This window comes from Leopardus geoffroyi, chromosome D4 (assembly GCF_018350155.1).
Source record: "Leopardus geoffroyi isolate Oge1 chromosome D4, O.geoffroyi_Oge1_pat1.0, whole genome shotgun sequence".
Classification (NCBI taxonomy): domain Eukaryota; kingdom Metazoa; phylum Chordata; class Mammalia; order Carnivora; family Felidae; genus Leopardus; species Leopardus geoffroyi.
Window position 1 is genome coordinate 10565079 of NC_059342.1, and position 20116 is coordinate 10585194.

The 20116-nt window shown below is 44.0% G+C and overlaps 1 protein-coding gene and 1 long non-coding RNA gene across 6 annotated transcripts in view; one reads left to right on the forward strand and one right to left on the reverse strand.

The window, feature by feature from the left end:
• Positions 1-20116, reverse strand: part of KANK1 (KN motif and ankyrin repeat domains 1) — a 209952-nt gene that overhangs the window by 115728 nt on the left and 74108 nt on the right. The gene's annotated exons all lie outside the window — the stretch shown is intronic.
• On the forward strand, positions 8148-15765 carry LOC123593332. Its single transcript, XR_006710264.1, has 4 exons — positions 8148-8601; positions 8743-8908; positions 14713-15315; positions 15592-15765. It is a non-coding gene; the product is annotated as an uncharacterized LOC123593332 (long non-coding RNA).

Consider the following 20116-nt stretch of genomic DNA (forward strand, 5'->3'; position numbering starts at 1 on the left):
CAATCAAACGTCAAAGACCCCCCGGGTCACGGACGTGTAGCCAGGAGCGTGTTCTTCCCTAAACACAACTGAACTGCTCCCCCCCACGCCCACCCCCCAGCTTTCTGTCCGGTCAGTGCTCTTGGGCCTTGGGTATCCAATTCCTCTCTTATCTGAAGGGATTCTTCAATGGCCCTTACACCCAGGAGCGCTGGGGCCTGCTGCCTCCAGCCACCTCTTGAACACAGTCAAGTGGGCATCAACACCACTAATACAGGAAACTGCACTGTGTCCAACCAGCAGCTACAGAAAACCAACAATGGGTAACATCTCTGAAGAGCGAAGTGCCTGGATTCCGTTTCTGAAACCGGACAAACCGGTACTTTAGTTTTTAAATACCTCCTACGGTCACCACTTCTTGATCATTCCACTCATCAGGACCATCTTTTCTCGCCGCGCATAACCTTTGCTTAAGGGCTCACCGTGGCTCCCTTTGGAAGCATCTTAACTTTATACACGTCTCTACCATTCTACCTTATTAGGGTGATCCTGTAACTGCTTTTATAATCTAGAAACCGTCTTTGGATAATTATAAACACCTTAACTAATTCAAATCACGTTCGTACTTTTGACCTAGTTATTTCTGTGAATTTATCCCAAGGAAATAAGGTTTTACTGTCATGGTGTCTGAAGTATCAAAGAATTAGACATAATTAACATTTTTAACATTAGGAAGATGGTTCACAAATTATAGCACATTATTGTGATTCAACATTATTTATTATTACTGTAGAGGCTTTGTCAAAGAGTCGGTAAACTGGGGCACCTTAAGTAAAAGGAGAATTCGAAATATGCCACATAAATAAAATGAAAACTAAAACACGTAAGATGAAAACATGTTTACATGAGAGACAAAACCTCTAAGTAATTTGAAAATATCTTGTTGGTTTTAACAAATAAATACAAAATACTTGCTAACCAGGAGTTTGAGGAAAATTAACTTTGCCCCGATTCCAAACTAAGATATGGACCTACTTCTCCTTTATTTAGAGTTAACCCAAGTGGAATTTATAAGCTTTCCTAAATTTTACGGGAGTCTACTAAAAGAAATGAAAGTACCACCAATGGGTTAAAAGACAAAAATGGCAGCAGCATCAATATCTACTCAATCTCTTTAAAATGGACTTGAGGGGCACCTGGGTGGCTCAGTCAGTTGAGCGGCCGACTTCAGCTCAGGTCATGATCTCACGGTTCGTGAGTTCGAGCCCCACGTCAGGGTCCGTGCTGACGGCTCAGAGCCTGGAGCCTGCTTCAGATTCTGTGCCTCCCTGTCTCTCTGCCCCTCCCCTGTTCATGCTCTGTCTCTGTCTCTCTCAAAAACAAATAAAAACATTAAAAAAAGTTAAAAAAAAATAAAAAGTAAAATGGACTTGAGATGGCAAGGATTCACAAACACACCCCTAAAATGCATAAGCCATAAACTTATCAAAGTACTTCCCAAATTAAAACACTGCAGTGGCATCATAACACCACCCTAATTATCAGTTTAATAACATGGTGAATTTCCTCTGGTCAAGACCAAATGCTGTATGTATGGACAGTACATTTTTTAAATTTTAATTCAGTGTTGCGGCCAACTTTCTGAAGGGGTAGGAGTCAAGTTTTCTTCCCTTTGGGTTTTCAGAACATAAGCATTTTCAACCATCTTAAAAAGGCTCAGGTCACGAAAGGTAGCTGGGCAAGGACAGCAGGAGGCCAGCCATGACCCAGAAAGCTAACAAGAAGCGTGAGTGTGTGCTCATGTGTTCTTTCCCATGGTTCCATCCAAGAAAACGCTGAACTGAAGCGAAGGGTATGAATGCATCCATTATCCCACTGAACATCTTAACACCAGTGCAGTTCACTCCCTTGGAGACAATCTGGGCCATCAACTGGGGTGGAGGCCCTTGAGTAACTTGACGAGTTGGCTTCATCTAGGGAGCTTCTCGGGTGTGGTTCAACAGCCACACCCTAAAGACTGATAACCTTTTGTGAATTATTTATCATGTCTGTTTACCCCTTTGGCTTGAACCAAGACAGAGGACCCAGTCGGCCTGGGTGATGTCCTAGTCCTGAAGGAGACACTTGCAGACAGAGCCCGCCTCATTCACGTCAACCGTCTTGATGGTGCCCTCATGCACACGGTCTCACGCTGACCTTCCTGATCTCTTGTGCTTGGAAACAATGACATTTTTCTACATGTAACATGGGTCAACAAAGGTATTTCTTTTACGTCTTGAAGAGAATACGTACATATTAATAAAGGAAAATTGTTCCACGGTCACAAGATAACCATCAAATAAAGCCACTCATGTGACAATCCTGAAAGTTTATGCTCTCGCCTTCAAAGGTTCCATGGTAGTGAATAAGTTACGAGCACACATACCCAGACACAAACACAGGTTTCCAGAGGGAAAACAAATGTGGCATACACACAAGCCGGAGAGGGCGGCAAGAACGTGAAAGAGGGTTTTCCTGGTGTTTTCTAGAGATCAGCCTCATTTCAACCCTACGCCCGTTTCAGTGCTGCTTCTTGGCCTAAAGATCCTTGAAACCCCTACCGTGACATTCTGTTCCTGCCCTCTAAGTTGGGAGAACAAGGAGAACAAGAAGTTTATGGAGGTTCTTACAGCACAATTTTCCAGAACCCTGCTTCTGGGCTGGGTGAAGACAACAAGGCTGGCCTCCTGGACGGGGGTGAGGCAGGTATGTGCAGCTGGCCTTGGAACTGGGTGGAAGCAGGAATCTGCACAAGAACCAACAAGCCCAGGAGAGAGGTACCCAATCGAGCCTGTGTTGAGTGCTTAGCCATCTGTCTTCACATGGATTATGAAATGCCAGATGTAACCCTCAGTGCCATTCCGAATGACCCAACAGCACGCAGAGGAATTAAGGAAGGCGAAAGAGGGTGTCGTTCATTCATGAACGACCAGTCCAAGAGGCAGTTTTAGAGGATGACCCAGGAAAACTCATAAAATTGGAACGTAGGTGGTAGCCCCCAAGTGTTCCGTGGGCATAAAACGTTCCAAAACGAAAATAGGAGCGAACCACCGCATTTCCCTCATTTCTTTTGAAGTTTCTAAAACCACGCAAAAGCAGGTTGTAGGTCGTCCGAATCCACCAGAACATCAACACCGCGAGAGCAGGTGCTCGACATACATGTGCTGAGTTCAACGAACAGACATTAAGCCCTGACTAATTCTGGTTCTCCTTTCCAGCTGCAGTGGTCACATGAAAGCAGTAACTTACTTTTTGCCTCTGACATTTTTACTTTTCAAACTTTTTAGACAACGTGTGTAAATCCATTCAAACATATTTCAATTAAACATTCCTCATATGAGATTCAATATGACATATGTGGGGGGTGGGGGGAAGCAACGAGGGTTTTTTTTCCCTCCCATTCTGGTCTTTTCAAGAGGAAAACACACTCGTGCTAGTTTGATAAAACCGGCTGAGTGGTAAAAGCCAGAGCTGGAATCCAGCACATGGGAAAGCTGGTTTAACGAGCACCCGCTTTACAGGAAGGGTGCGAGGACACAGGGCCATGTAGCACAGACAGACCTGGTGCTGCCCCAAGTGTCATCTGGGGCATGGAGACAAGTTGATCTCCTTACCACTGCTCTCTCATCCTAGTCACTGCCTACCCCATAATAAAATCACTCCCACCAGGAATTCACCCACTCACCAAACCGTTCTGGGCACAGCGGCTCTCTTGAGTAAGAGAGCTCGTTTCCCCATATTTCAAAGCACTAAGGGAGAGGTGGCCACCAGCGAGACTCCTTTTCCATCCTTTCCTTTCCCCTGTCACTATGCTCACCATCACCATCACTACACCATCACCGTACCATCCCATTCACTTCCTTGGCAAATCTGATCCCTTCTTTTTTTTTTTTTTTTTTTTTAAACTCCAGAGTTTTCCTATGGCCTGGCATTCCCAGGTATGCATTATCTGGTCTCTCCCCCTACCTCCAGCTTTTGTTCCATTAATGGCCCATCTAGCACTTAACGTCTTCGGCCAAGATGCTTGGTCTAAGCATGAATAAATCAAAGAGCTGCAGTTCGCTTGTATATCTGTTGATGGCTTCCTGTATTTTGTGGGGAAGAGCACACTTCAGTGCCTCCCTTTCCTCACCTGGAAATCAGATATTAAGACGCCCTCCTATGACTGGTCTACGGAATCGCCATTAGGGAAGATCAAAAAGTGATCGGCAAATAGGAGTTAAGCCTCTAGCGACCTACTTTCCTATATAAAAAAAAAATAGTAATATATACTTTTTTCCAAAACATGTTAGGACACATACGTGTAACTGAGTATTTTCTAGTGAAATGTATTTTGGACTCTAGCAGATGGATCCAACACACTTCTGCCCTAACACTCTGAAATTGCTCTCCCTGCTACTGGGGAGTTCAATCTCCCTAGAATGACCATTCTCACTACTGCCTGTTGTTCAAGACCCAGGATCAAATGTCCCTCCTTCCATGCAGCCTTCCTTGATCACACTGGACAGAAAGCATCCCTCACGCCTCTCATCTCCTACAGCTCCCTGTGCCCCACTGGTCTTTGTTTCACTTGCCAAAGTGTCTGATGTCATATTGGGCACAGACTGGGCAGACACGCCATGATTACCATAGCAAGAACGGCCCTTTCTATACATCCCTTCGTATTTATAAGACAGAAAACTAGAAACAGACTGAACACCCAACATCAGGGGACAGCTTCGCAAGAACCACGGTGCATCAACACAACGGGGTATTATGTTCCTCATAAAGACGACAGCTAGATGACTTCTGCCCGTTTCTGGAAATGTTCAGATCATACAATACTTTATAGAAAAAAAAAATACACAAACAGAATATGAACCATGCCTCCAATTCTAAAAATGTCTGGATGCACCTTTACAAGGCAATTTGAAGTTAAATAAGTAAACTTGACAAGAAGTAGCATTTTTAACCTACATTCATAGTATCACATGACATCTTAAATTCTCCAGCGTTAAATATGTCGCCAAAAGAGCCTTACTACGTTAGACATCATCAAATAGCACTCCCAATGCCTGGGAACCTTCTTCACGCTAATGTAACATTGCTGTTTTAGTCCCAATTCGTGAAAACAGGCTTAGAGAAGCTTTACTAGCTGTTCGTACCTGGTGAAACACACCCTTTCTGAAACCAAGTCAAACCATCCAGAAAGCCTTACGCTCAAAGCTGACCTCTGTGACCCTGGATTTGTGAAAAGGAGTGGATTTAGTAAATAGGAATGAGAGGTCAAGTCAAAGAAACAGGGATGAGAGCCACAAGAGGGTGGAGGGAAAGTGGTCTCTGTCATTCCACAAGTGCCCATTCTCTGGGCCCCCTCCCCCTGTCCCTGCATGGGGAAAGGAGCACAATCCAGTCTCCTTCCACCAACACGGGGATGTCTCACTGCACCGGGGTCAGGGCACCCAAATGTGCTCAAACAAGGAAATTCTGGGACACCTGGGTGGCTCAGTGGGCTGAGCGTCCGGATCTTGGTTTTGACTCAGATCGTGATCTCGTGGTTTGCGGGTTTGAGCCCCACATTGAGTTCTGTGCTAATAGTGTGGAGCCTGCTTCTTGGGCTTCCCTTTCCCCCTCTCTCTGTCCCTCCCCTGCTCACACTGTCTCTGTCTCTCTCAAAATAAATACACTGTGAGTGAGTGAATGAATGAAAGAAGGAAGGAAGGAAGGGAGGAAGGAAATACTAGTGACAAGAGGTCTCCCATGTCAGAATGCCTCTGACTTCAGGAAAGCTCACTCCAGTGTTTTCTACTTATGCCAATCCCCACCCCCCCAAAATTTTAAGAGTCTGCACATGGTGCATATATCATTATAACCATCTTTCTCCCGCAATTTCTAGTCACTTCCTGAAGTGTGATTTAAGAGACAAGGTGGTAACAAAATAACTTCCCATCAGCAACAAAAGAGACCAGGACCTTACTGCTTCTTACCATCACAGCCTTTTCTTCAGTGGTTAGAATAACAGAGTAACAAAACGTCAGTTGTGAGTGGCCCCGTTACCCACTTCGGAGGCATGCACGTTAAATAGAGAACGCTGACAGTTTTCTGTCACGTCGTCTAAGCCATCACTCACACGAAAGCCACATGGTTACTTTATACTCAAACCCAATAGCCAAATGGTGTCTTTTAGTGCTCAAGTTATCTGTGATTGCTGTGTTTATAATTTCCACCGTGTCTCTTTTTAGCCTAAGAAGGGAACTTTCAGACTACAGAAGCTGGATAGCTCCTTGAAGCCCCAAATCATCCATTCGTTACCCAGCAAAACCCTAATACATCCTAAGCCCAACACCTATGACCCCAACTTTTCCTGAACTTGTAAAGCAGGTTTTTAATTACCTGCTGGATGAAAATCCACCCTCCTCCTTTCTCAGGACTTCCTTCTTCCAAGGATGATCTCATCATGAGCCCAGTATAATCACAAGCTCACATCTTAGAGATGTAGGAAGGGTAGATACAAGGGAGGTTCAAGTTAGGGCTTTTTATTTCTTCCAGCTAAGATCCCACTTGCACTATCTGCCAGGCTTCCTGAATCCAAACTCCACACACTGTTGCCGGGTGTGGCTGAAGTGGGAGCACCTGCACGAAAGGTCAAGGCAGCTTCCAGCGACTCACCCCCAAGGTCTATACCCTGTGAAGTTTAGTGTTTAAGGGCTTATCTTTTCTGCTGTTAAATGTACTCCACGAGCCCAAAGCCTCAAGCTTCTACTCACAGTAAAGCAAGAAAGCCTAAGAGAGAAGTTGTATTCAGCTTCAAGAAAAGGCATGATGGCACCATCTGGGAGCAATTTCCTCTCCTCCTATCTCGAATTTTATGTCCAGAAACTAAAGGTGTGACAATAGCTGAACCCCCAAAAAACTAACCTTAAAAGTCATTTTTTTCAAAATCATCTGAAATGTTTTCAAAATTTAAAGAGACTTCGAGGGGCACGTGGGTAGCTCAGTCTGATGAGTGTCGGACTTGGGCTCACGTCATGATCTCATACTTTGTGGGTTCAAGTCCCGCATCGGGCTCTGTGCTGACAGCTCAGAGCCTGGAGCCCGCTTCGGATTCTGTGTCTCCCTCTCTCTCTGCCCCTCTCCTGCTCGTTTGCACGAGCTCGCTCTCTCTCTCTCGAAAATAAACAAACATTAAAAAAATTAAGAATGCTTTGAGCAAATGGCAACCCTGAAGGCATTCTCCTCTTTAGCGACATGAGGACAGTCACAGAATGCTGTGTGGGATGAGCAGTGACCTGAGACAATAATCCAAGCCGTTCTCGGGTCTACTCACTATGTAATCCTGGATGAGCCATTTCATGTTTCAAGCACTGGGTTCTGTTTCTGAAATACTGGGAGGTTTCTAGTAAGAGCAAATGAGATGCTATTTGAAAACTATCCCCCACACTGCCTGGCACACAGTGCTGGTTCAATAAATGGTTATGAATGACTGACATCACTATTAATATTCCCCATGTCTCCAGGGAAGAGAGGGAATCAAGAACCAGAGAACATGTTTCGTGCTTTGAATGTTACCTCTGTTACTCTAGGCACTAGAGCATCTATGAATTGGTACCTGAAAGTCAAGATCCTATAGGAGAAAGCTTTTTGCGAAACTCAAAGGGCCAGTGACACGCTGCTCACCTCAACCATGACTTAATGAATAAAAAAAAAAAGAAAAGAAAAGAAAAATTAAGCAAAATAAGGTGGAATTTTTAAAAGAGAAAGTTTAGTCCACTTTTTATTTTAATCAATAGTAGGACACAGAAAAATTATTAATATGGTAGGTAAAATATTCCTGTTCTAGAATGAGGGAAAGGTAAAGACGATTAATGCAGCAACTATAAAGAGTAAAGAAATACCACATGTGAATGTGGCGTCTCTCCACACAACTAGGGCTACAGTTACTTTACGCTCCTAACCTTTCAACTGGATGCAAAACAAGGGCGCCCGGGTGGCTGGGTCCGTTAAGCATCTGACTTCTGCTCAGGTCATGATCTCACAGTTTGTGAGTTTGAGCCCCATGTCGGGCTCTGTGCTGACAGCTCGAAGCCTGGAGCCTCTGCTTCTGATTCTATGTCTCCTTCTCTCTCTGCCCCTCCCCCGCTTGTTCTCTCTCTCTCTCAAAAATAAACATTAAAAAATATTTTTAATAAACAAACAAACAAACAAACAAACAAACTGGATGCAAGGCACATGAGCTATTCTTAGCAAAATGTTCTGGCTGAAGAATGTAATGATTAGTTATCAAAACTACTTGAAGCTCTTCAAGATATCTTATTGCTGCAAAGATAATCTGCACATTTAGACATCAGAGTCAGCCAGGCATATTTTCAAAACATTACCACACTGGGCTTTAACTGGCCAGCTGGGGTTTGTACCAAATCGCACCTAACCCCACTCCCAAATTCAAGGGTATCAGGGGTGAGAAGAATACAGAAATTTCTTACAAAAGGTCCAAGTCGAAAGGCAAAAGCCCTTGAAAAAGAATGACCTTCTTAAATTCTGATATACAGCCACTCTTCTTCCATCTCTATTTCGAAAGAGGAACATACATACAAGAAACAGGTGGTAAGACCCCAGAATAAGCTTTGAACTAGAGCAAAATGCTCAGGCAGATCCTTATCGCTGGAGATGAATACACTTTGTAACTATTATAATCCCACCAATCACCTGTGGAATGTGCTTTGACTTCATGCTTTGTTTTCACAGACACTGCTGGCCACAAGAGCTGGGATGTGGTCACAGAAATATGAAAAATTACAGAGGAAAACAAGAGTCACTCTGGAATCTCATCTAGGCGAGCTCTATTTTGAAAGAATTAAAAGCAGCCAAGAAAGTATACTGGCTCTCCAAGGAAAAGAGGCCCTCGAAGCTCGTGAATAATAAAGATATTTTACCAATGGCTTCTGACTATAAGATTTCATAAATAACATTATAAGGACATAACTAACTTATCAAAAGTTTTGTGCCACATAACGTGTATGCAAAAATAACTTATTATAGGACGATCAATCTGCACTTAGACATTGAGGAAAACACTCATTAATAAGAATACATTAAGTAGCATTTACTCTCTATAATTAACAGAAGGACCAAAAGTTATTCATATTAACCTTAAAATATGGCATGGGCTAAAAGTGAGAGTCCAAAATCCTTGAGAGATTATTTGAGGAATGTTAGGAATGTTAGGACACTAACACCGGCCTTTCAATGTTAGCATGTTTTTCCACAAAAAAAGTTAACCTGTTCGATTTATAGGCAAAATCCCTACTTGTCTACAGGTCTCTATGTGCAGTGATTTTAACGACCCACCATTAAATGATCTGGTCAAAATGATTTGACACCGAAATGATTAACTGCCCAGCGGAGTCAAAATCAGGTTTCAGGCCTGCCACAACCACAACCGTGCTCACGAGGGAAGAGCTCATTTTAAAACAGATGAAAGAGGGGTGCCTGGGTGGCTCAGTCAGTTAAGGTCCCACTCAGGATCTACGATGGATGCTAAAGTCAGTGACAGGAAGCTTGAGGAGAAGCAAGGCCTTTGCACAGTCTTAAAGGAGCTGACCCCCAAGGTGTTTATTACTTACAAAAAGACTAATTTACCAATTACAACAGCAACTTTAGAATGGAGAAACCCAGAAGACACCTGAATCAAGTGGTCAAGATTATCATCACCACCAATAAGGAAAAGGGACACCAAGCAACCACTCACTGGAAAGGAAGCATCATCACTTGTGTGCATCTTCTTCCCCAAAATGCATAGCCTCACAAGCAAATATTAGAAAACATCAGAAAACCCCCAAATTTAGGAAATTTCGTTCAACAAAATAACTGACCGGGGGCTCTTGGGTGGCTCAGTAAGTCAAGCGTCTGACTTCGGCTCAGGTCATGATGTCACGGTTCGTGAGTTCGAGCCCTGTGTCAGGCTCTGTGCTGACAGCTTTGAGACTGGAACCTGCTTTGGATTCTGTGTCTCCCTCTCTCTCTCTCTCTCTCTGCCTCTCCCCTGCTTGCTCTCTGTTCCTCTCTCCTTCCAAAATAAGCATTAAAATAATAATAATAATGACCAGTACTGTTCAAAAATACCAAGATCATGAAAAACAGGGTAAGACTGGCGAACTGTAGAAATCTAAGGAGGTAAAACAACTAAATCCAATGTGGATCCTGGACTGAATCCTAGAAAAGAAACAGGATAGGAGTAGAAAACTGGGTGGGAAGCTGACAAAGCCTATAGCATAGCTACAAGTAGGGTAACAACTTAGAAGTCCTGATTGTCATCATACATTCTAGTCATACATTCAAAGAAGCTGGCTGAAGGGCACACGTGAACTCTGTACTAACTTTGCAACTTTTCTCCAAGTCTAAAATTATTTCAAAATAAAACCTTTTTGAATAACAGATGGAAAAGGAAAGCAACTGAGGTTACTCTTATTCCTCACTTCATTTGACTTCCTTTGTCTAAAAAAATTTTTAATGTTTATTTTATTTTTGAGAGAGAGAGAGAGAGAGAGACAGAGCACGAGTAGGGGAGGGGCAGAGAGAGAGAGGGAGACACAGAACCCGAAGCAGGCTCCAGGCTCTGAGCTGTCAGCACAGAGCCCGATGTGGGGCTCGAACCCTCAAACCGCGAGATCACGACCTGAGCCGAGTCAGATGCCGAACCGACTGGACCACCCAGGTGCCCCTATTTGACTTCTTTTTCTTTGCGGCTTTTACAGAAGCATCTTCCTCTGCTTTTCTTAGTCAACCACAGCAAAGCACAGGAAGGTGTAAGACGGGAGACTCAGACACCGAAGAACAGGTGACCCTACCCCAAAATGGATATGGTCTGCCTTCTGGGGTTCAGCTAAACTTTCCAGTTAGACTTGAACAAAACAAAGTCTCTACCTTCGGAACATGTGAGCAAATTCTCAAGCTGGTCTTTCTTGGACAGTGCCAGAAAAGAGAACATTGGGTGTTCACAGTATCTGTTACCAAGCCAAAGAACTTTTGGAGTGATTGCCAGCAACTGGGGGGAGGGGTGTGGATAATGAAAGATAGATTAGGAGGGGGGTGAGGTGTACAGCAGGCAGGAGAGAGAAAAGCCCAGAAGGCACGTATGTGCTACCAGTTGCTTTCTTCCCTAACAACATTAAGCTGGGCTAACAGCGCATTTAAAAACACCTTGTTTACATAGCTCATACCCAAAAGGATTTTATTATTTACATTTTATTTAGATGATAGGTTACCAGGTAGCGCTAGAAAGAAGAACGGTTAGACGCACCCTCATTTTTACATTTTTCTCCAAGCATTTACTCACTGTGATGTTCTTAGATAAGAGTAGGTGGCATCTATGCCCATAATAAACACTATAAAAACAAAATCTCTCCCTGTCCACCAAAAGATACTATGCGCCTATTTTTTGCTTCAGCAATTCTACTTATGGGAAACTACCTTCAAGACATACTCACATTAGTATGCATGGATACAGGCACAAGACTTAATTGCTACATTGTTTATAATAGAAAACATCACACCATCTGCTGACGTCACACTGACATCGCACCAAATGTTCATTAAAAGAACCTTCTTGGGGTACCTGGGTGGCTCGGCAGGCTAAACGTCTGACTTTGGCTCAGGTCATGATCTCACGGTTTGTGGGTTAGAGCCCCACATCAGGCTCTGCGCTGACAGCTCGGAGCCTGGAACCTGCTTCAGATTCTCTATCTCCCTCTCTCTCTCTGCCCCTCCCCTGCTCGTGCTATGTCTCTCTCAAAAATGAACAAACATTAAAAAAAATTACAAGAACACTCTTAAAGTACAGAACATCTGTACAACAGGATACTCTGCGGCATTTGAAAGGAAAAATGTAAATCTAGATGTAGTGACATAGAAAGATATTCATCATCTATATTTAAGTTCAAATGGAGGCAAAGTATATTATGAGTCTACTCAAAGGAACAAAGTTTATTTGCATGTATATGTACAGAAAATATATGGAAGGATGTCCATCAAACTAAACAGGAATATATAGGGGGATACTGGGGTTCTTACTTCATTTTTAAAAGAACCAGAAGAGGGGCGCCTGGGTGGCGCAGTCGGTTAAGCGTCCGACTTCGGCCAGGTCACGATCTCACGGTCCGTGAGTTCGAGCCCCGCGTCCGGCTCTGGGCTGATGGCTCAGAACCCGGAGCCTGTTTCCGATTCTGTGTCTCCCTCTCTCTCTGCCCCTCCCCCGTTCATGCTCTGTCTCTCTCTGTCCCAAAAATAAATAAACGTTGAAAAAAAAAAAATTAAAAAAAAAAAAAAAAAAAGAAAAGAACCAGAAGAGATTTTTTTTAACATTAAATCTTTGCTAAATAAAAATAACATATAGGCAGCTGTGTTTCTATATACCAGGAAGAGACAATCTGAAAAGGAAATCAAAGAGACAATTTCATTTGCAGCTGCGCCCAAAGAATAAAATACCTAAGAATAAATTTAATGGAGGCAAAACACTTGTACCCTGAAACTATATACCAATGCTGAAATAAGTTAGGACAGATATAACTAAATGGCAAGACATCATGTGTTCACGAATTGGAAAACTTAATATTGTCAAGATGACAATACTATGAAAAATCATCTACAGATTCTGTGCAATCTCTATCAAAATTCCAATAGCCTATTTCTTCTTCTTCTTTTTTTTTCTTTTTTTGCAAAAATAGAAAAGTTGATCTTTAAGTTCATATGGAACTACAAGGGGCCCTGACTATTCAAAGCGATGTTGAAAAGAAAAAAGTCGGAAGATTCACATTTTCCAATTTCAAAACTTACTACAAGCTACAGTAACCATAACAGTATAAATGGACACAAGGATAGACACACAGACTAATGGAAAAAAACCTAAGGGGTCCAAAAATAAACCCGACGTGACCAATTCATTTTTTTTTTTTTTAAAGTGTGAAAAGGCCACTCAATCGGGGATAGAGAATCCTTTCAATAAATGGAACAACTAGATACCCACATACAAGAGAATCAAGTTGGACCCTGACCTCTCACCTTATGAAAATTAAATCAAAATGGATTAATAGACTAAATTTAAAGAGAAAAACATAAAATTCGTAGAAGAAAATATAGGGATCAGGAAGTCAGCATGAGCAACCAAAGAAAAAATAAATAACTTGAACTTCATCAGGATATAAAAACTTGTGGGTGTCCAAAGGACATCACCAAGAGAGTACAAAGAAAAGAACAGAAGAAAGTACCTGCAAATCATGTATCCGAGAAGGGTCTAGCATCCAGGATATATAAAGAACTCTTACAGCTCAACAACAAAAAGACAACCCCATTTATTTTAAAGACAGACCAAATTAAAAATGGCCCAAGGATCCCACTGGGGGATGGGAAGGAGAAATGGACATTTTTTCCAAAGAAGATACACAAATGGTCAGTAAGTACACGAAAAGTTGACCAATGTCATTTGTCATTGGGGAAATGAAAATCACAACCACAATGAAGTGCGACTTCCTAATCACAAGGATGGCTAAAGAAAAAGAAGGAGAAACAGCACGTGTTGGCAAGGAAGTGAAACAACTTAAAGTTATGCACTGTTGGTGGGAATGTAAATGGTTCAGTTTCTGGGGAAAAACAGTTTGACGGTTTCCCAAAAAAGTCAAAAAGCATTTGCCTATGACCCAGCAATTCCACCAAAGGACTGAAAATGGGGACCCAAATGCTTATATACCCGTGTTCACAGCAACATTATTCACAGGCATCAAAAGCTGGAAAAAACCCAAATGTCCACCAGGTGAATGAATTGACAAAAATTGTGGCACGTCCATAGAAGAGAATACTATTCAGCCACACGGTACAGCATGGATGAGCCTTGAAAACATGCTACGTGAGAGAAGCCAGACACAAAAGGTCACATATTCTAGGATTCCATTTATAGGACATATCCAGAATCCGTCAATTCAAAGACAAAGCAGAGGAATGCTCGCCAGAGGCTGAGGGAGGCCAGTTAATGGGTACAGGGTCTCTTCTTGGGGCAATAAAATGTTTTGAAACTAGAGAAGACAGCGATGCAACACTCTGAACGTACTAAAATGCCACTGAACTGCTCGTTTTTATTCTTTATTTTCATTTTTTAAAGTTTATTTGAGAGAGAGGGAGAGTGCAAGAGAAGGGGAGGAGCAAAGAGGCAGGAAGAGACAGAATTCCAAGGAGGCTCCGAGCTGTCAGCACACAGCCTGATGCGGGGCTCAAACTCACGAACCGTGAAGATCACGACCTGAGCCGAAACCAAGAGTAGGACGCTCAACCGACTGAGCCACCCAGGTGCCCCTGTTCATTTTTAAATGATCCACTTCTCTGTTATGAGCATTTGAAGTCATTAAAAACAAATACAGTTGAAAAGAAATAATACACAGCTAAGACCCAAACACTAATTCCCCAGTGAGTTACCTTTCCCTGGAAGAATGAGCGGCACCAGGGCAGATGGGCGTTTTCTGCATCCAGACACCCACCCCTGCCACACTCTGGATGGATAAAGGACTGTTGCCGGGGCAACGACACATACAAACCAGCGGCTGTTAAGGAGCACCGGCCCTGGGGTGGCAAAATGACCCAGTGACTGACAATTAGCTCTTCCCCACCCCCAAGAGCCGAGAGGTCAGATACGGACATCCAAAGAGGTCTCACTCCCTCCTCTATTTACAGGGACAGGAAATGAACTTGGTGCTCCACCATCCACACACAGGACCCTGGGCAGGGACTTGGAACAGGTGTAGTGAGCTGCGAGAAAAGCCGCGTGTTACCCTTTTACCGAGGTCTAGAAATGAACACTCTCCCGTTCCCTCCGTACAAACCTTCCTGGGAGTCCTCTATCAGGAGACCCACCCTCAACGGAAACGGGATGGCTCCAGTGCTTTTTGAGGTGGTGATGCGGGGTGGGGGGAGGGTGGGGGGAGGGATGGGACAGGGGTGCTCCAGAGAAGGCAAGAAGTCTCCCCTTCCGAGTGCTCTCCCGGCAAGATGAATTCACACCAGAAAAAGCACTGGCCCTTCAGCCCCTCATTTTCTGGGTCAGAGAAATTAACTCTGAGTCAAATTACTCTTTCTCTCACCAGGGACCGAGGACTGCATTTTAATTTAAGCTATTTTCTTTGGCCATTTCAGTGGGGTTATGAGGAAACAAGAGGACTTCGGATCAAGAAGCAGCTTTCAAAACTCCTTAAAGTCAAAATGCTTCAAGAATAAGAAAGAAGGACAACTTCAACTCATGTACCTTTACTTGTCCAGTCTCTTGATTAGAATAAAGAGGTTATTGGGGCGCCTGGGTGGCGCAGTTGGTTAAGCATCCGACTTCAGCCAGGTCACGATCTCGCGGTCCGTGAGTTCGAGCCCCGCGTCAGGCTCTGGGCTGACAGCTCAGAGCCTGGAGCCTGTTTCGGATTCTGTGTCTCCCTCTCTCTCTGACTGCTCATGTTTCGGATGAGCATGTTCTCTCTCCCCTGCTCATGTTCTGTCTCTGTCTCAAAATAAATAAATGTTAAAAAAATAAAAAGAAAAAAAAAGAAAAAAAAATAGAATAAAGAGGTTATCAGCAATGAAAAGTGGCTAAATCAAGAGTTTCTTTTATATGTTGGAGGATGCTGAGATAAAGGCACAGGGGGTCTCAACTCTCCATGCTTTTTTTATTTGTAATGTTTATTTATTTTAGAGAGAGAGAGAGACAGACAGAGTATGAGCAGGGTAGAGGCAGAGAGAGAGGGAAACACAGAATCCGAAGCAGGCTCCAGGCTCTGAGCTGTCAGCACAGAGCCCCACGTGGGGCTCGAACTCACGAACTGTAACATCATGACCTGAGCCGAAGTCGGACGCTTAGTCCACTGAGCCACCCAGGTGCCCTTCCATATTTTTATGTTCAATTGTCCACATTCTTGCTCAGTTTAAATGTCATGATTAAATATTACTAATGCTATTTTTTAATGTTTATTTATTTTTGAGAGACAGAGTGTGAGTGGGGGAGGGGCAGAGAGAGAGAGGGAGACACAGAATCCGAAGCAGGCTCCAGGCTCTGAGCTGTCAGCACAGACACCGACACAGGGTTAGAACCCACAAACTGCAAGATCTTGACCTGAACCAAAGTCAAACGCTTAACCGACTGAGCCACCCAGGTGCCCCTCCTAATGCTATTTTAAAAACTCTAGACACTCATGGATGAAACCCCATTCGATATTTTTAAAAATCCAAAAATATCTACCCTTGTGGATCTGAGTTGAAGGGATAAAAAAAGAAAAAGGCTCGTGAATTCTCTACTTCATTCCACTGGATCTTAAGACATTTCATAAAATATAAACAAGCTCAAGCTTATTAGCAATGAGAGATTTTTACAGTGTTTCTGCTTCACCTCAATCCTTGGCCGAGTGGTTTCCATCACTTCCTCGAGAGCTCCTAAAATGAGAACTCCACGTTAAGGTTTAGATTTAGAGACTTACAAAGTCAAAAAGAAATCATAACTCCTGCACTTTTAATCATCTACCCTCCTGGTCGATGATTTACCCCATACTTCCCACCAGGAAATGAAGAAAGTTTTGAGGAACGAGTTATTCCTAATGTAAATCTCCAGTCAGCCTCTGTCAATCATGTTGGCCTTTCCCCCAGTTAGCCTTTCTCCACCTCCTGCCTGAAAAGTACACTACTATTTAATTGCTTTGTGACTTCACATTTTATTAAGAGCCAGAAAAACATAAAGAGTGAAAACAAGGAGATAAGCCCATGGCCGTAAATTGTCCCCTTATGCAATGAAACTTGCCTTTCTGGTGCAATAAGGTGGGCACTGTGCAAAACCCTGGCAGGGGCCATTCTGCACAAGCCCGGCGTCCCCATCACTTACAGAAACCCCTCCGGCTCTCTGGGGGGGTGCAGTGCCATAGATCAGAGGCCGGGGTGGTCAGCGGCTCACTTCGGCCTGCCCGTGTGAAGGGCAGAGGCCTGTGACTCACTGTGCTCCCTGCCCCAGTCCACCCTACACTGATTTCTATTCTCACGACCAAAAAAAAAAAAAAAAAAAAAAAGGCAGAAGAGAACAACAGAATGGTGAAAAAATTTAGAACCCGACAGCACCCCAATCTGTGAGCCCCTTTCCCCAGAAAGCAACCTGTGTGTTCTATCAGCCAGTGAAAACGTTTTTGCTTAATGTTCACTCCCACAGACGGAGAAGAATTTCTCCTTCCCCGCCCCACTGGCTTCTAAGTCCCTGTGTCTTCCTTTGCAGTGAGAACGAAGTCATTATCAGATGACACCACATTCCTGAGGGTGCCCGGACCCCTGCCCTCTGCAAGATTACATCCAGTGACTCACACAAACTAAGCAGGACCTGGTGTTTAAAGCCCTGGGAAAAGATCAATTAGTAATTTCTCTAACATGCCGCCAGCTAGAAAACAAAGGCTTCAAGTGTTTTTGAAGCCCACTGATGTGCATAAGAAAGTGCGTTCATGACATTGTTCAGAAAAAGTATGCAAATTATTTGTGGGGGATGGGGGAGAGACAGAGAGAGAGACAGAGAGACAGACAGAGAGAGAGAGAGACAGAGAGAGAGAGAGAGAATGTGTCAAGATCAAACATTAATGAAGAATAAAAAAGCCTGGGAGCGCCTGGGTGGCTCAGCTAGTTAAGCATCCAACTTCGGCTCAGGTCATCATCTCGCAGTTTGTGACTTCGAGCCCCACGTCAGGCTCTGTGCTGACAGCTCAGAGCCTGGAGCCTGCTTCAGATTCTGTGTCTCCCTCTCTCTCTGCCCCTCCCCCGCTTGCACTCTGTCTCTCTCTCTCTCTTAAAAATAAACTTCCAAAAAAATTTTTTAAAAATAGCTGTGTACTGATAATCTTAAGGGGGAAAAGGGGATAAGGAGATGGAGAATGCCCAGTGGAATGACAAAACCTGGACAGGACAGCACTCTCTCAGGTGCAGGGTGCGCTGAAAACTGGTGAATGACAATGACAGTGAACCACTGATGTGCACTTCTGCGCATGGGGTCGATTTCCAAGAACTTTGCATAAATTCACCCGTGTACTCCTCCCAAGGACTCTGAGATTAGTAAGGACTATTACGATGAAGATTGTAGCATTACAGGTGAGGAAGAGGTGACCGTGTCCAAGGACACGGAGGTGGTGAATGGAGAAGCCGGGTGACCCCAAGCAGCCAGGTCTGGGGCTCTCTCTCGGGAACTGCCTCTCTGAACCAGATGGAGTCAGGTCCAAGAGATGTGTGTGAGCACACGTGTATGTGCGTGTCTGTCTGTGTGTGTGCGCGTATGTTCAACAAGCACAAGCACATGGTCCTAGCAAAGGGGCAGCGCCTACAGAATTCGGGGGGCAGGAAAGAGCTCGGCAGGCTCCACGAATTGACGGGAGGCCAGGGATGCCGGAACACAGGGTTCCACAGACAGTGACAGAGGTGAGGCTGGACAGCAGGCAGAGACACATCGCGTGGAGCCTTGAGGCCTTTGCAAGCAGACGGCCGTGGCCCCCGGGGCAGGGGAGCGCCAAGAGGCGACACTCAGAACAGGTCATTCTGCTACAAGAAGGGGGAATAATTAAAGGCATTCCTGCCTCCTAGTGAATCTATATGGAAACCACAGGGAAAAGATCTCACTACCTAAATTAAATATTGACTTACTTTTAAAACCGCCAGACAGGGGCGCCTGGGTGGCGCAGTCGGTTAAGCGTCCGACTTCAGCCAGGTCACGATCTCGCGGTCCGTGAGTTCGAGCCCCGCGTCAGGCTCTGGGCTGACGCTCAGAGCCTGGAGCCTGTTTCTGATTCTGTGTCTCCCTCTCTCTCTGCCCCTCCCCCGTTCATGCTCTGTCTCTCTCTCTGTCCCAAAAATAAATAAAACGTTGAAAAAAAAAAAAACAAAAAAAAAAAAACCGCCAGACAGAGGGCGCCTGGGTGGCTCACTCGGTGAAGCGTCTGACTCTCCATTTCAGCTCAAGTCTCGATCTCACAGTTTGTGGGATCGGGCCCTGTGTTCGGCTCTGCACAGACAGGGTGGAGCCTGCTTGGGATTCTCTCTCTCTGCCCTTCCCCTGTGCACTCGCCTCACAAAATAAATAAATAAACATAAAAAAAAAAAAAAAACCCACCATAAAAGTCAAAGGCAAAGGACATAAAAGCTAACAATATTTTTATAATAAAAGAAATTTTACAATAAAAACACTCCTGCAGGGGTCCCTGGGTGGCTCAGTTGGTTAAGCATCTGACTTTGGCTCAGGTCATGATCTCACAGCTTATGGATATGAGCCCCGTGTCGGGCTCTGTGCTGACAGCTCAGAGCCTGGAGCCTGCTTTGGATTCTGTGTCTCCCTCTTTCTCTGCCCCTCCCTCCCTCCCTCACACTCAGTCTCTCTCAAAATAAATAAACATAATAAAAAAATTTTTTTAAACACTCATGCAAATCAGTAACAAAAAAGCAAACGTCCCTTTGGAGATACGGGCAAAGGACATGAACAGAGAATTCACAGAAGGAGAAATATAACTGATTCATAAATATATGACCAACGTTCACTTGTCCAGAAAACTGGATAGTTTTTTTTTTTTTTTTTCTAATTCTCTACTCTAATGTTAAGAAGAGTATGGGAAAGATATCTCTTGCTACTCTCAGTGAAATTTGTAAACTGGTTCAGATCTTTCAGGTAATATACATCAAAAATCTCTTTCCTGAACTTATATTAAATATTAAAAAAATTTTTTTAATGTTTATTTTTGAGAGAGTGAGAGAGAGCACGAGCAGGGGAGGGGCAGAGACAGAGGGAGACACCGAATCTAAAGCAGGCTCCAGGCTCTGAGCTGTCAGCACAGAGCCCGACCTGGGGTTCGAACCCACAGACCATGAGATCATGACCTGAGCCGAAGTCAGAAGCGCAACCAACTGAGCCACCCAGGTGTCCCTTATATTAAATATTATTAAGAGCAGCCTCAAAACTAGTTAGGAGGGTATGCATTGACATGTACGTCCAGAGGAAATTTCATTAAGCACATTCCTAAACTAGAATCTTCAGCAACTTTAACTAATTATGTTGACAAAGACACAACCAAAAAAGAAAACTACAGACCGGTAT